The sequence below is a fragment of the Apostichopus japonicus genome, chromosome 20 (assembly GCF_037975245.1).
Source record: "Apostichopus japonicus isolate 1M-3 chromosome 20, ASM3797524v1, whole genome shotgun sequence".
NCBI lineage: Eukaryota > Metazoa > Echinodermata > Holothuroidea > Aspidochirotida > Stichopodidae > Apostichopus > Apostichopus japonicus.
In genome coordinates this window covers 11,110,511-11,126,468 of record NC_092580.1, presented here as the reverse complement: position 1 = coordinate 11,126,468, position 15,958 = coordinate 11,110,511, and the positions used below count along the sequence as shown (strand labels likewise).

The following is a 15,958-nucleotide window of genomic DNA, read 5'->3' as shown; positions in this document are numbered from 1 at the left end:
CTCTTCAAACAAGAGATGTTACCTTACTTCTATAAGCTTCTACACTATAGTCGATTAATCCTTGAAATGTGATCAGATGGAATGTTAAATTTACTTTTCATATCTTAGCGATATGGAAATGCTACGGGGATCCGGTTTTGACCTATAGGCCTAGATGCAGAATATTGTCAGCATTATAGTTTAGCCATCATCTCATGCCACCGGAATATCTCTTTTCACAAAGACAATTGGGGATTGCATATCAAACGAATTACGTCTGTAGTAACCTATAGCTGCCCCTTGTTTGGGCTGACCGACGGGGTGTGGTGGTTGGAAGGGGGGGGGGGTTGGTGAGGTGATAACCGAACTAGCAAGTAGTCGGTGGGAACATGAATGAGCATTCATTATTTAAATTTGACTTCTTACTTTATGTCATCAAAAATCCTTTCAGCCCACAACATATAACTATAAACTCACATGTTTGTAAGTGATTTTGGAAAAAGGCAACAGATATTTTAAACCATCCCCTCTCCACATTTTTTTCAAGAACATGCACATATATTCCCAACCTTACCGATATAAGGATGTGAAGATAACAATATGCCAATCACTGAATATGTACCCATATATATATTGAGATGCACCCACATTTTGGAGTAAAAGAAATATATTGTAAACCTCTCAATCAGTTCGAAAAGTCATGCATGCAGTATATATACCTCGCAAACGAGTGCTGTTCCAAAGATACCTCTGATGTGATATTTGAAATAAAAGTCAAGACAGTGAGTATAACCACCTTTATAGTCCCAAACGTCTTCCTCATCTCCTCCAACGGTAAACATTTTCCTCCACCGGTAGGACTAACGGTTAAAGTAAAACCGTACACATACATAACTTTTGTTCGACCAACTTCATTGACTGTAGATTTGCTTAAAAGGGGAAGTCAACTCGGTAAAAGAAGTCTCGGATCCAGGCTCTCCTTGGTTCCACACACTCATACATCTACACCATATAGGGTCTTTGAGATCCCCGGGGTCAACCGTGTCACCATCGACCCCCTATTGAAGACTTCATCAATTCAACAGTGATTGCATTCATATGCGTACAGAACACATGCATTATTCGTCATGATATATCTGCCGGGGCCCCTACAGCTTGTTGATCTTTGGTTTCGGGTGCTGTAGCCCTATCTGACCCCCTTCTCGTTGGGCATGCCACCATGCTATCTCTCCCACTGGTAATTATAGGTCGCCATTAGGTCATAGAGCATGCGTATACGTAAACAAGTATAGCTCAGTTTTGTACCTGCTAAAAGGGGGTCACTTTGCTAAAAATGTGTGTACGACTTGTCTGACATCGAACTCTGTGATTCTTCTCCTTCCCACTCACGCCTTCAAAGTCAAATTATCGAATCGTTGTTTCTTTCCTTTTCAAATATGAATATATCCCTTGAGATATGCCACATAATGCCAACATTCAATAAAACCTTAGTAATCATTTCTAGGGTTGTCGCGGATTGCTGCAGGCACCAGTGTAACATGTATATATATATATATATATATATATATATATATATATATATATATATATATATATCGATCTCGTATAACGGTTGGCCATTTGAAATGATGAGGAAAACGTCAAAAGTTCTAGTGCTTTCCAACTTTCTCAATTATGCAGGTATCGCACCACAATTAGAATGGTGCACGTCCGCCTTAGAGGCTAACCATTGTCGGAAATTAGCCCTAAAGTGACCTACTGTATTGATTTTTGGGGGCATTTTCGGAGTCATCACCATTCTTTTTGATGCTTGGATGTTTAAGAGGATGAAATAATCTACTGATGGTCTAAAAATGTGGAGGATTGAAGGTGATTTAAGGTATTTTAGCAAATCTTGGGTGAAACAAGAATATTCCGCAGCGACAGCTGGCAGATGGGATGGGGAGCATATGATAAGCTTTCAGCTCTTCTAGCTCAAAATCGCAACGGTGAATTTGGCAAAATTTGAAGGTTTATGATAGCCCAAGCCATGAGCTATCATATAGTGGGTAGGACATGTCAGTTGAACCCTTCTATCTATGCTCTATCGGCCTTGGAAAGTGACGAGTTTAGTGTGTAAGTCAAGCAATTAATTGTGGTGCGATAACTATTGTGGTTATAGATAACACTGAATCACACAGTGTCTGCATGGCGACATCTTTAGACGACACCGAACGGTGTCATTGACTATACCGTTAGTTTAAAAATTTCCTTTGACGGAGAAAAGAATCACACATTGGGTGCAGTCTCATAAGTATACGGTTTGTTCAATAACGTGAATTGTTTTAGGCAAGACGCGTTACTGTCCTCACATATCAAGCTTCAAAGCACTCGTATTGACAGTACAAACAGTTCTTAACCATTATCTGATAGTAACATGATATTCGTATACTGCTCATACCTGACACTTACGAGTGCTCGGAAGCGGGACATGACAGAACAGTATAGAAAAATGTGTCCCCAACTGGGTGGGAATCTTGTACACAAACTGAATATTCAACAACAACAATGACGTTAGAAGTACGAAGAGTGACGTCATTCAGTCATTTTAATTGGTGTAAATATATAGCTACTCAGTGACATGATTCCTGCAGACATGATAAAGTCACCTCTTGCAACTTGAACTTGTGTAAACCTGTAAGGGTGCTAGGTATGAATGTGGTTATGTAAACACACTAATAGGCTGTTAGAGGCCCGTCTATAATAACTTAATGGACAAAGGCGATTTATTTTACTAACAGGAGACTAATGGAGTCTCTCCATGATGCAGCTATTCAGTTGTTTTGATATAGATTAAAATAGGGGTGCTCAATAATATGAAGACCGTTGGAGCGCATCTCTCGCAGTTCAGGGCGCCGAACCTTTATGCGGAAGGTGGTGGCACGGCTTCTGCCATGCATAATGGTCGATATACATGGTTAAGCAGCTCCCGCTGAATAGTTTAATGTTGCATGTTGATTATGTTGCAAAAGTAGCAAAATTGTAGGGGACCAATCCAGCAGAAATTTCCAGCATTTTATTTATCAATTTATTTCGGCTACTGGAATATCCCATTGAAGGTCTGTAGGGTATAAGCCCTAAAAGTGCTAGAAAGGCAATTGTCACTCCTCATCATATTCCAAAATGCACCCCTCCCCCCGCCCACCCCCCCCCCCCTTCTTCAACATTTTAATATGTTATTGACAAGACTCGTTGTCTTTAGGAGTAGTTTGGATGAATGAGAAATCCCAGAACCAGAAAAGTACTTTGCAACTTGGTCCCCATTTATATAGTATGCTAAAACTGAAGGCAATAAAGGCGACCTTTAACTGACTATAATTTCATATATTAAAGGCATTGAAGACTCGCCCCAAACAGCGTGCCGCCATCTTTAAATAGTTGATTTTCCGTTTCTTACAAAAGTGAAGTTTTCTCTTGTCGCTACAAAATGCAGACAGTAATGAAACGTGATACCTTGTTATCTTTAGCTGGACCTGAGATGTCCATCGCTGTTTCATTTGTACACTGTGCTGTGGGTATTGACCGCAGCTGTATGTACTGACTGTACACTAGTGTCTAATTACCGACTCTGTGTGTATTTTCTGAGATCGATGGTGGTGTCAAACACTTCTGTTACACCTCATTCGAAACTAGGTCAGATTACCGGCATCAGACGTTTCTTTTGCGCGAGTCTTCACACCCTTTAACTGCTGCTATATGTTTTGGCCCTTAGTATGCAATTGTACTATATTTGCACCTGCATTCTCTACTCTTATATATTTCTTCGTATGTTGTCCAATGTGGAGGTTTTAACAATGATTAGATGAGAATAATATTCCTTATGGGATTCAAGCACGGGAAGTTCGGCTATACCTTGCACACCTACATAAATATAACGTGATATCCAATTACACGAAAGAGCAGGTGGCTAGATAGTGTTAGGTGAAGCTTATCCCCTAAAAGGTAGAATCCACGAGGGATTTGTGAAGGTAATACTGCCTACTATAATAAGAAAATATATAAAAGAAATTGTAACTTATGATAGATGTATCAAATAATTATGTTTATAATTAAAGTTTGAAATAATGAGAAATGCAACCGTCTTTTTATCTTCATCTCGATATACAACCGACATAGGAAATAGCCTGTTACCTATACACGTGACACAATTCACAGTTGGCTAACCATGCCAATCGTGGCAAAATGAAGACAACTTGAAGAAGATTATATTGCAACCTCTTATTCGCCGTATTCCTCTCGGCACCCTGCGGGTTAAAACAGTAGGTTGCAGGTAAGAAGACTTTGTATTTGAATTCTTCCCCGTAACTTCTGTAAATAACCCGAGTCTACCCAATTCGTATGCAAGACGTCCTCCTCAAGTAGAAGTTGTTATTGTCTTCAAGTGAACTGATTACCAGCTGTTCGGAGGCCATTTTTGGCGGGGAAAATAGCTGATAGGGTTAGTTTTTAGAGCGAGAAACTATAGTGAAGAATTGAATCTGCCGTGGGATTTTAAGTTCGGTATAGGTTTGATTAACTTTAGCCTAATGAAGCGCGCATACACCCGCTTTAATATCATAAACATTTAAAGGTCTTCAGTATTGCATGCAAATATGAAAGATAGAACGATTCATGTTCTAACTCCAACAAGAATTTTACGGCCACCCTCAAATCGTTTACCCTCTGTCCATATCTGGGAATGCTTTGGAGAATCAGAACCTTCGTATAAACTAATTTTGGAAACTTCTAGCATATTTAAAACTTTAAAAAAATGAAGGGATGGGAGGGGGTGATAGGAGGACGTACTCTGAGGAAAGGTTAATGTTGATCTGTCGTTAGATGATATCAACATATAGGTCTTTGTAAAGTTGACGATATGAAAAGATCAAATCCTAATCATATTCTTGTAAATATAAGTATGTTATGATCATATTCTTTCAATTATTGGCAATGTTCAAATAATGTCCAGTATTTGGCTCTTATCCACAAATCCAAATTGTAGCTGTAGATTAGGCCTACCACATCTAAGGATAATGACAGACTTATATGTGTTTTGAAAAAAAATGTGTTGTGGGACATGATGTGTCGTGGCTTATTGAGTTGTGGACTAACATTGTGTTGTGGACTAACATTGTGTTGTGGACTAACATTGTGTTGTGGACTAACATTGTGTTGTGGACTAACAGTTGTGGACTAACATTGTACATTACATGACATGTGGCCTATTATAATGAGGAATGTTGTGTGATATGAGATATTGTGTAGTGTGGGATAATGAAGTGTGGGGTAATATGGTATCCGGCACTGTGGTGTGTGATATTGTGCTATGTGATTGTGATGTGCGACATTGTGGTGTGTAGTCGCTGTGGTGCAGGCTCCGTGTATACTTTAGCCCAAGATGATGTAAAAGTAACTTACGCAAAAAATTATCATTTATCTCTGCACATAGAAAGTTATACTTGCACTGTAAAAAATTTCTCTGTATATTTACAAAAGAAAAGCTGTCAATTAGTTTCCATCTGTTTTTTCATCAGTGTACAACAGCAACTGTAAATGCACAACTACGGTTTGTGTAGGAACAGATTCATTTCTATTTATTCAGGTAGAATTTTATGTGGCAACATGGAAAAAGTGATGTAACATTCAAAATACTTTTTGTATATTGGTCGAACTTTTTTCGTTTCTAGACAGAATGTTTCCGTTAATTTACCAAATAACAGTTTGTGTACACGGTAAAAAGTTGTGGTTGAAAGTAAAAATTATGTATTCAAATGAAGCTGCTATATATGGGTAAAGTAATTTGTGATCCTGGGCGAATCCTATGTGGAGAGGAATTTGTTGTACATGAAAGAGATTTAGATGAAAAAATAAACGTTATACCAAGAGGAACACATTGAGAGAGTCAAATTTACCAAACACACATATCTTTATTTACCAACATGCAATCTTGACAGGTGTTTTAGACTTTTAGGATAACATCATATACAGCAAATGTGGAATTAGCACTGCAAACAACAATGTAACAATATATTACACTAACATGGACAGTTTAGATATCATTCCAAAACAGGGATAAAGTGTGAATTTGTCTACCAGTGCGTTGAAAAACAGTGATATTATCATACTACTACTAAGCTATCTCAGCACATTAATCTGGACTTTCCTGATGATATTAGACTCCCAAAGGTAAAATACTATTTAAGCAAGATTGATAAATGCTGAATAGCAGGGGGTCAATTTACCTTATGAACCTACCAAGGATACTGCTGTCCATTGTAATTAGCACTCTTACAAAGAGATAGTGTCTAGAATGAAAGAGCAACGACTAAAAAATACTACTCTATGACATACTAAAGAAATAAGAAACAAAACAATAACATGAACCTGGAAACCACTTAAGTTGCATTGAAACTGAACCTGAAACAAAAAGCTATTAACAGTGTGAAACTCAAATACTATTTATATGCTTAGAGTACTTTAAAGGATTTCTTCTAATAAAAATACTTTGTTTCGAATGAGTACAGTTGCTACTCTTGGAAAAAATATAAGCTTTACTGCTATCAGTCCAACTCCCAAATCAATAGAAAGAAAAAAAGAAAACAGTTAGATTGATGGTCAATGTCAAAGTGATGAAACTTCCATTGAAATGCTTAGGCACACTGGGATATTTTTTTGCTAAAATGAACCCTTTCCAATATATAGAACAATCAGAAAATCTACATGACAGTGCTCAAATTTGGATATTTTTATATAGTTACATCCAACTTGTACTGAAAAAGCTATGAGGTTGTTCTGTACAGAATCATATTTTGTATTTAAAAATACAATGTTTGGTTAAAATACTTCTGAAGCAAGCAGATTACCTTACTGTTTATTAAGTATTTTAAAAATCAACTTTAAGTTACATTGTAACATGAATCTGTAAAATTTAGTGATTTCAATATAGCAGAATAGTTCATAGAGTCAGTGCTTTTGAAATGGAGGTATCATTAAACAAAAAACAAAAAGTATACGGCATTAAACAAAACAAAATTAAATGCAGTTAAACCAAGTAGCTTAATACTTTTGGCCACATTCACTGCATATCTCACTCTCTACTTTCCTTCATCCGCTCACAAAGAGAAGTTACTTTCGAATTTATACACCATCTGTAAGATTTCTTTGCCCTAGACCCTCTCCCTGGATCAATCTCGAACAGTATTCTGTAGGGAATAATTTGAAAAAAGTTTCATGAGTCCAATCTATCCTTGTTTACCAAAATCATCCTAGTGCTTAAAAACTAAATTTATTTAATTTTGGTAAAAGTATCCCTAAAATTAGTAAAACTTCACATAAAATTTATATATTAAAATATATATATATATATATATATATATATGTATATAAGTAAAAGTTTTTATCCGTTTTATTATGTATAAACTATTGTAATTTGCATGCCATGACAGGTGCACTAGTAGTTTAATGAAAACATTTAATGTTGCACAACATTTGTTGGCATTGACACTGACATAAAGCTATTACTGAACAAACTGAACATGACTTTGCAGTTCTTCTTGCAGGATCTCAACAAGATGGAGTAACTGCAGTTTGAATGCACCTCCTTTGTTAATCTGTTAAGAAACTAGGTTTAAACTGTACCTCTGTATGTATTCCATGGTTGCTTGAACCTCTGTGGGATAGCATATGTTGAACACATAATAGCTCATGAACAACATCTTCAACGCAGCAATAATAGATGTAGGATACAGCAGAGGTTCCCGATCAACTGTTATTGCCATTCTGTTTCTAAGAAATGGATTGCAACCTGTTACATAAAAACAAAAGCATTTTTTATTAATATCTTCAGTGGTGTAGGAAGGTACTTTTGAGTGGGAGGGCTGAAGACTGATGGCCGGCCTGGGGGAGGGATCTATTTGGAAATGAAAAAAAGGTTTTCTGACTTACGAAGCGGGGGGCGGAATGATACTTCCGCCCCTCCATATTTTTCACTGGGGGGGCTGGCACCCCCCAGCCCCCCGGTTCCTATGCCCTTGAGTATCTTAAAGTATAAAGATCCATGGATTATAATTTTAAAAGCAATGTCAGAAATTATGCAAGAGTAGCCTGCAAGTGAAACTCTTGCACTCTGGATGAATCCAGTGGTCACCGTGACGCACATTACCACGAAAAAAGTGAAACCCGATGATCTAGTGCATAGATATGTGAGACCAATCATAGTATTATTATAGTCTGAACAACTTACAAAAATTCTGTTGCACTTTCTTCATGACACGTAAATTGAAAATTTGGTTGATTTTGATGAAGCGGGTAGTGACGCATCTTTCTAGCTGCAGTATCATAGTGAACACCACATGAACAAGTAACCATCTGCAAGAAAGTAAAACGTATGGAAATTAAAACCTTTCGGAAATGGGTCAGCCTCTCCAGCAATACATTACAAATCCGGTGCCCCTGACTATTCCATCTCAGGTTTAGCGGAAGCCTATCCTATGAAAGGAAAACAAACAAACACTTTTGGTTATCATATATATTGACAGATGACAAATCTTATCAGTTAATACTGTAAGTAGGTTACAGTTTGGCATAATCCATAACACCCACAATCAACACATTCATGCTAACTTCAGGTTATTATAGCATACAACAGTGCATACATCAACTGTTCATGATAGTAGGCTAGGGGCAAATAGCAGCTCAGGCACAGTTCTGGATGGGTGGGGGGGGGGGGAGGAGGGCTAGGAGGTAGACTTTGCCTGTAATTTTTTTCTAGCTCGCAATACTCACATTTTCCCTTTACAAAGAAATTACCTTCAGGAATTTTTTGTATAGTTAATTTCCACATAAGCCCTCTCCCACTCAAACATACCTATAAATACTAAATTTTGAGTTCAAACATCTTTGGTTCGTGTGATATCGTGTTTATACGCCAAGGCATCAAATGACAGGCACATAGTACATACAGGGTTTCCCCATTGCATGCAGTAGCATCCTTCAGAATTGAACAAGGAATAACAAGTGGTTTTACCGACCAATAATTAGTTTTCAAAATTCAGCGAGAAAAGCAAAACAAGTTGTATTAGTTAAATTCTGATTTATCACTGGAAAAACGTGATTTATCAGACAAAAAAAAAACTATTTTATTGATCGATGATCTATTTTAGTGATAGACCAGAGTTTGTTAACCATAAGCCTAGATTGTTCATTTCTGAATTTTACCATTTGGCGTCCCATAGGGGACTGCACGACTCCCCCAAGATTCAGGACAGGGGACTGCACGACTCCCCCAAGATTTAGTGTAAGCCGATCGGGGGGCTTCAAACTAAACAGTAAAAGTGATATCAAGAAGTTTCCTAAGAGAATCTATGTTATATAGTAAAGCATAGATACTGATTGGTGACCAGTGTCTAGGCTGCGTTATATCATAGCCAATAGAAACGATACCGCGAAAGAATTAATGTAAGCTTAGGTTTGGTATGACTGTCAAAACAGCTACGACGATATGCTAGAAGTAAGCGATCGTACATGCTCGCCTAACAAAGAACTGCCATAGCATCTTGTGCTAGTGTGCACACAATGGACCGACAGAGAGCTGTGCTGTCGGCCTAGCCTACTTGCTTTGCCGCTTATTTCAAAACAAACAAACAAACAAACCAACATTTAATAAATGCTTACGTAAAAAGTAACAGTTTCATATGACTCAATTCACTATAGTTGCACTCATGTTAGATTAAAAAGGACTGAAAGCTTTGAAATCATAACTTACCGTAATTACAGCGGTTTCGGACCTTCGTTGCGCGCGCCCAGCGTCTTTCAACTGTAAGTAGTGTACAAAGGTCATCTACAACTTTGCGACACAGTTGTTAACTTTACTACTTCGGAAAAACTCGTTGATTTCGTAAGACTAAACGTATATGCTACTTTCTATCATTCCAACAGCATGTAAAATACGGTTCTCGTTTTATGATGCAAGATTTGGTGTAACGTTTTCGCGGTCACTTCGACCGCATAAATGAAAACTTGGATCGAGCCTGATGCTTTTGTTCCGACACAGCAGTTGATGTATTGTTATGAAGATTTTGTTTCCATATACAGAAAATGTTGTTTCAATACATTTTGTAAATGGACAACAATTTTTTTTAACAACATGATTAATTTTAGTAGATGAACGGTGTAAAGCTGTTATATCACAGACATTTTTTACAGTGTGTATATGGTATTATAAACAGATCAACAGCGGCATCAACATGATGAATTAACAAAATTATCATTAGTAACAAACTGAATTAGCAAAAGATGGTTTCAACTTTCATTTGGATTCGCTTCTTTGGTCATGTTACTTTCCATGACTTTGTTCATAATTGTATCATAAATTGAAATAACTAGGTCATTGTATTATATAACCTGTCATTCAGAAATGATTACTATGGATGAGTTGGGGGATATAAGTTAATTGATGATATTATTTATTAACCACGAGCTTATATATATATATATATATATATATATATATATATATATATATATATCTATATATATATCTATATATATATATATATACAGTGTTCGATTTTTCCGGTATCGCATCGCAAAATGCGCTCCAAAACGACAAACTTGCGAGACGTTTCCAAATCAGCATCGCACATTGTGCCGATTTGTGCGATACAAATTCCTAGTCAGATTTGGGAGCAAACACTCAAACCTTAACTTACGAACTGTCGATCACAATGTAGAAGTTATAATTTATTGAGTTTATACTCAATGTACAACTTATTCACTTGACCGTATAGCGAAAAAAAACCTGAAAAAATATTATCCTACCATAGTTAAGTGTAAAGCAAATAGCCTAACCACCTCGGCGGTTACGGATCTCACGTAACTAAACTCCCTGGCAACGTGCCAAAAAATGTTAACAAACAGGTGTTACACAGGGGATGAGCTCAGTTGTTGGGAAGGTACCTGGGCAAATTCGCAGCACATGTACCGTGGTACAGTAGTTGGGTATAGGGTTAAACACTGCAGTTGTAAAAATGTACGCATAGTGCACGCTATTCATTGTTAGGCAGTCTAGAAACGGGGCTTTGCTGAACGTTGTTTGTTTCATAACATCGGAAGTTTTGTAAGTTGCACTTTTTAAAGATTGAAAGACAGATTAAATCTCTTTTCATTTTATAACATAATATAGCAACTTTAACTTGTCATTTTAAAATTTTCATCAGTTTCGTGACAATTTAAATAAAAAAAGTTGTCAGTATTTTGCATCCTCAACTGCGAATTTTTTCATCGCCAGACATGGCAAAAAATGACAACAATTTTCGGGGGCTTTCGCCCCCAGGATCCCCACGAGGGGTTCTACCCCATGACCCCACCATAGCCCTAAGACGGGCCCCTGGACACCACGCCTTTATGCTCGCACGTTACGCGTGCTAGGCAGGCGAACACCGGCGGGAAATCGGCAGTGTGTTCGCGGAAAATTGAACAAGGTTTTCCAACACTGCTGAACTGTGCAGTTACTGTATGCATCATGTTCAAGGTTTTCACGGAGGCCTTTGAGGAAATGAATGGTTAGTACAGTGTATATATGCTGCACTAATGCTGTGTGTAGGCCCAGGTTCACGAAGGTCATTGGTTATATTCGCGCGCCGTAGACGTGTTTTTAGATGTTACGGAGAGTCAGGTTTCCATGGATATTAATCGAAAATGAATCTGAGTTTAACTGACGCAAAAGAAATGGATCGTCTTGGGCAGATTAACAAATCATTGCAAGTATAAATAAGTACAGGTAGCTCTGCTGTTAAAAAGAAAAGTTCAATATCGGTTTGCTGTTATCGGCAATTAGGCAAAATTTTACCGATACCGATATGCTGCCGATATTGCAAATAGCAACACTAGTATAAATAATAATAATAAACAAACATTTTGTAGTTAATACATTGATCGCCAACATTTGGTCCGTTTTGTGGTAATTTCAAAACTGCTATTCAATATTGGGGAACTGCTATGCAACAAAAATATTGTATAGCAATTGTCGAAATTTGTTGCTATGCAATTTTTTGGCCATAAGTCGAACACTGTATATATATATATATATATATATATATATATATATATGGATGAATGGATGAATGGATGGATGGATATATATATATATATATATATATATATATATATACATATATATATATATATATACATATACATATATATATATAGATATATATATATATCTATATATATATATATATGTATATATATATATATATCTATATATATATATATATATATATCCATCCATTCATCCATTCAGCCATCCATATATATATATATATATATATATATATATATATATATATATATATATATAATATATATATATATATATATATATATATATATATATATAGTGACATACAACAATTTCAATAAGTATATACCTTCCAGAATAAAATTTAACAGTATTTCCAATTAAAAGTGAAACCGTGATCAATTGATTTTTAAGGTTGAAAGTTGTCAACGTGAATAAACCACACACGATTAAGAAATCTGACATAGGAATCCCAATATGCATGTTTCTTAATATAATTCTTGGTGTTTGTTTCAAATTAGTCTTTTGAGTATGTGTGAAGCCACCAAGTGATAAGCTAGCAGATATAGTTTTATTTTCTTTAATCACTTTACCTTTAATAAGCAGTTTCGTGATTATTTTTTGTTGGCTCCAAATTAGTTGGTAGGCAATGATTGTTATTTTGTAAAACACAAGTTGAATGGAATTGATTTTAATACAAATATGAAATAATAACATTAAATATCTCACATGTCATATTTTGGAAAGTAGTAATACTACCTCAAAGTCGTATTCTGTAATTGGATGCATTTAAAGTTTTATATTATTATTCTCTTTTCTTATTAAACGGTTCAAATTTCACTTGTTGATGCTTGTAATGAAGGCCAAAACAAAAGGTCAATATAGCTTTAAAATAAGTTTGCAATTTTAATGTATCATTTACATATACGTTAGCTGAGTGCTTATACAGCAATAATTCATTTATTCGCAATTTAGTCCTGTTATAATAACTCTCATAATATGTTCTAAGCATTTGCACATGGCACATACTTTGTATATGCACACCCTTGTGTGACAAACTTGTGGAAACATTTTGAAGGTTAAAACACCATCTGAGCGAACTCTTAAAGGTCATATGATACTGATATAACAAAAATGGAAGAAAGACAATAACAAATTGGTTTGTTATTATTCTTATCTTGGAATCATCTCCAGGGAATAGAGAAAACGCACAGCATGATATAAAAAAAAACCACACACCCCATCTCCTAACACATTTCTTGTAATAATACACAGAACCCTTTTCCCGCTGACGTTAACTTGCGTTTAATTTTAGAAGAGCCACACATTCCATTCAACGTCAAAACATCTCATCCTACATGGGTCAAAACTTATCGCGTGTATAATGTACATATTCGTCTACGGTGGATGTATCATCACAATATGAGTCTTGATACCCACGCCGTCGTTGTATCAGTGTAGTAATGTGTGCATACGTGTGTGTCTATGAACTATCTGTGTAATACGACGAAGCTGGAGAAATATTATCTTCGAGATATGAACCGCATAGCTTCTGCTGCAGTATGTTATTCGTGACTGACAATGTTATGAAGATAATAATACACATCGATCTAATATTAGGACCTATGTTATGCCAGCTTCCAAAATCATTAGCATTCTTGTCGTTTTCAAGCTTCTCAAGGTTATCGACGTGTATACATGCAGGCTCTGATGGAATTATTTCATTCACTTGGTTTAACGAACTATTATTATTAAACCTTTAATAATTGAGACAGTGAGAGGACGTTGTAGGAATTATTATTACGTGGTGTGAAAGTATTAAAAATATATATATTTCTTGTGAAAGATATTTATTTGAGGAATCGAACGTTAAATGTATGAGCCTGTACTTCAGAAAAGTTTGATATTGAACATTTCGTCTGGATTCTAGCAATCTAATTGAGTAGGAAAGAAACAAAGGGATTTTTTAATGGAATAAAGGATATTATGCTTGCTCCAATTAGAAGGAAGCCCAATTAACAGTTTGAAGGTGTAGCTATGCCATACACTTCATCCAAAAAGGTAAGTTTTGTTTTTCTAACATAGTTCAACGTAAGTCATTTTAAGTCACTTTAGTCAATCATTATATGCAGTAAACTTGCTCATGAACTGTTTTAAACAGCAATTTGGTAACACATATAGGATTTTTCTTTCTGGTAGTTTTTAATATTCTCAATAAAGATTAAAAGATCGATTAAGTCTCCATACAACAAAATAAAATGAAATAGAAAAGTAATACAGAAACGATTGATAAGAAACTTTGTTGGATTTTAACTGGAAAAAAAAATCGTGCATAGTAATGTTAAACGTTAGTTGTAAAACTTCCGTATGTATCGTTTTCATGAAGAACAATCGACCAATTTAAGTATTTCTGCGGACTCACCGATGTTCTTTGATGCATCAAAATCGAAGGTCTGGTTTTTATTCAGTTGAAAAAAGGAAAGGAATTCGTGAATTCTATATTTTCAATAACAACTAAATAAAATCTACGAATGATTTGTTTTCCAGGCTATTAATATTAGCAGTACAAATGCTTGGAAATTTCATTTTTTGGCCTCGAAGGAATTTTTCTCTCAACTGGGAATTCTCTCAATTATATTGGCAGGAAGACGCGATGACAAATTTATGGCTGGTTATACATTTTAATTGGTCAGCGTCGAACGTACTTTTCCTTCATGCATTTCCTTCATGCATATATATATATATATATATATGGCCCTTAAATCTGACAATTTTACACAGAATAACCACGCTTGGCTTGCCTAAAGAGTGGTTATTCTGTGTAAAATTGTCAGATTTAAAGCGCCAGGGGTGCACTCTGTACAATCATTACACTTGGGTAATACGCCCTTCATGACAGTTATTCAAAGCCAATTTGTACGCTTTAACACACCAGTAGAATCACTGTGGTCGAGTGGTACGGACTTCGGTTCGTGACACGAAGATCCGGGGTTCGATTCCTACCTTCGCCTGATGAGTCCCAAAAGGACGAAACCGGTCGTGAAGTGGAATTTTTCTGGTTTTACTTTATTTAATTAATATACTATATATATATATATATATATATATATATATATATTACGATTTAAGGGATTCGAAATAAGTTAAAAGATTTTAGCATTTCAAATGGATAAATTAAAATGAAAGCAACAATCAGAAATCACAATTTCTGAATTCCCGTGTGAACAAAACTTGACTCAAGCTATATCACCACGTTAAATGATTAATTGATTTTACGCAAGCTTACTATAATTTTGTCTATTTCATCAAGCTGTGAATTATGTCTTAAATTTATGATATTGTAAGAGAAGAGAAAATATGATAAGGAACTATCTATATAGGGACGTTATGTAAACAAAGCACTGTGTAAGGCCTATATGATAAGCAATCCAACCTCTGAGTCGCAGCATATCAATTCCTTTAGATGGTACTCAATGTTTATCATGCACCTGGTTGAAATGATGTCTCAACTATCGCACATTCATATTTCAGACATATACAGCGGTTGGAATTTTAATGAACAGAATGTATAGTCTACGAGAATAACATAATGATTAATTAAACTGTCATAGCTTGTATGATGCGGGTGATACCCAACAAATTAGTCCACGTTTTCTAATTGGCATCTATGCTGTCCCCCGTATAAAGTATACAATGACTTCAGCAGTGTATTTAACATAAAAAATTATAATTTTAACTATATTCATTTACCTACTCTGTAACAGGCATCTTTTTGTACTCATCGATTTTGCGTAGTTTTGTTCACATAATGGCTACTCTTAATTAAAAACCCAGATATCATCGATTGCATATAGTGTAACACCATGACTGACCCTATAA

At 35.7% G+C, this 15,958-nt stretch overlaps 1 protein-coding gene and 1 long non-coding RNA gene across 3 annotated transcripts in view; one reads left to right on the top strand and one right to left on the bottom strand.

Moving 5' to 3' along the window:
• Positions 1-5,904: 5,904 nt before the first annotated feature.
• LOC139961665 (uncharacterized) lies at positions 5,905-10,439 on the bottom strand. Of its 2 annotated transcripts, XR_011790955.1 has the most exons (4): positions 9,761-10,439; positions 8,240-8,364; positions 7,636-7,801; positions 5,905-7,199 (listed from the first exon to the last, which is right to left on the bottom strand). It is a non-coding gene; the product is annotated as an uncharacterized lncRNA (long non-coding RNA). The 2 variants fall into 2 exon arrangements; XR_011790954.1 differs by having other exon boundaries at positions 8,240-10,439.
• Positions 10,440-12,845: 2,406 nt separating this feature from the next.
• LOC139961664 (uncharacterized) overlaps positions 12,846-15,958 on the top strand; it is a 39,109-nt gene continuing 35,996 nt past the window's right edge. The window contains exon 1 of the mRNA XM_071961040.1: positions 12,846-14,140. The gene's annotated coding sequence lies outside the window, so the exon portion shown is untranslated. The remainder of the gene's footprint in view (positions 14,141-15,958) is intronic.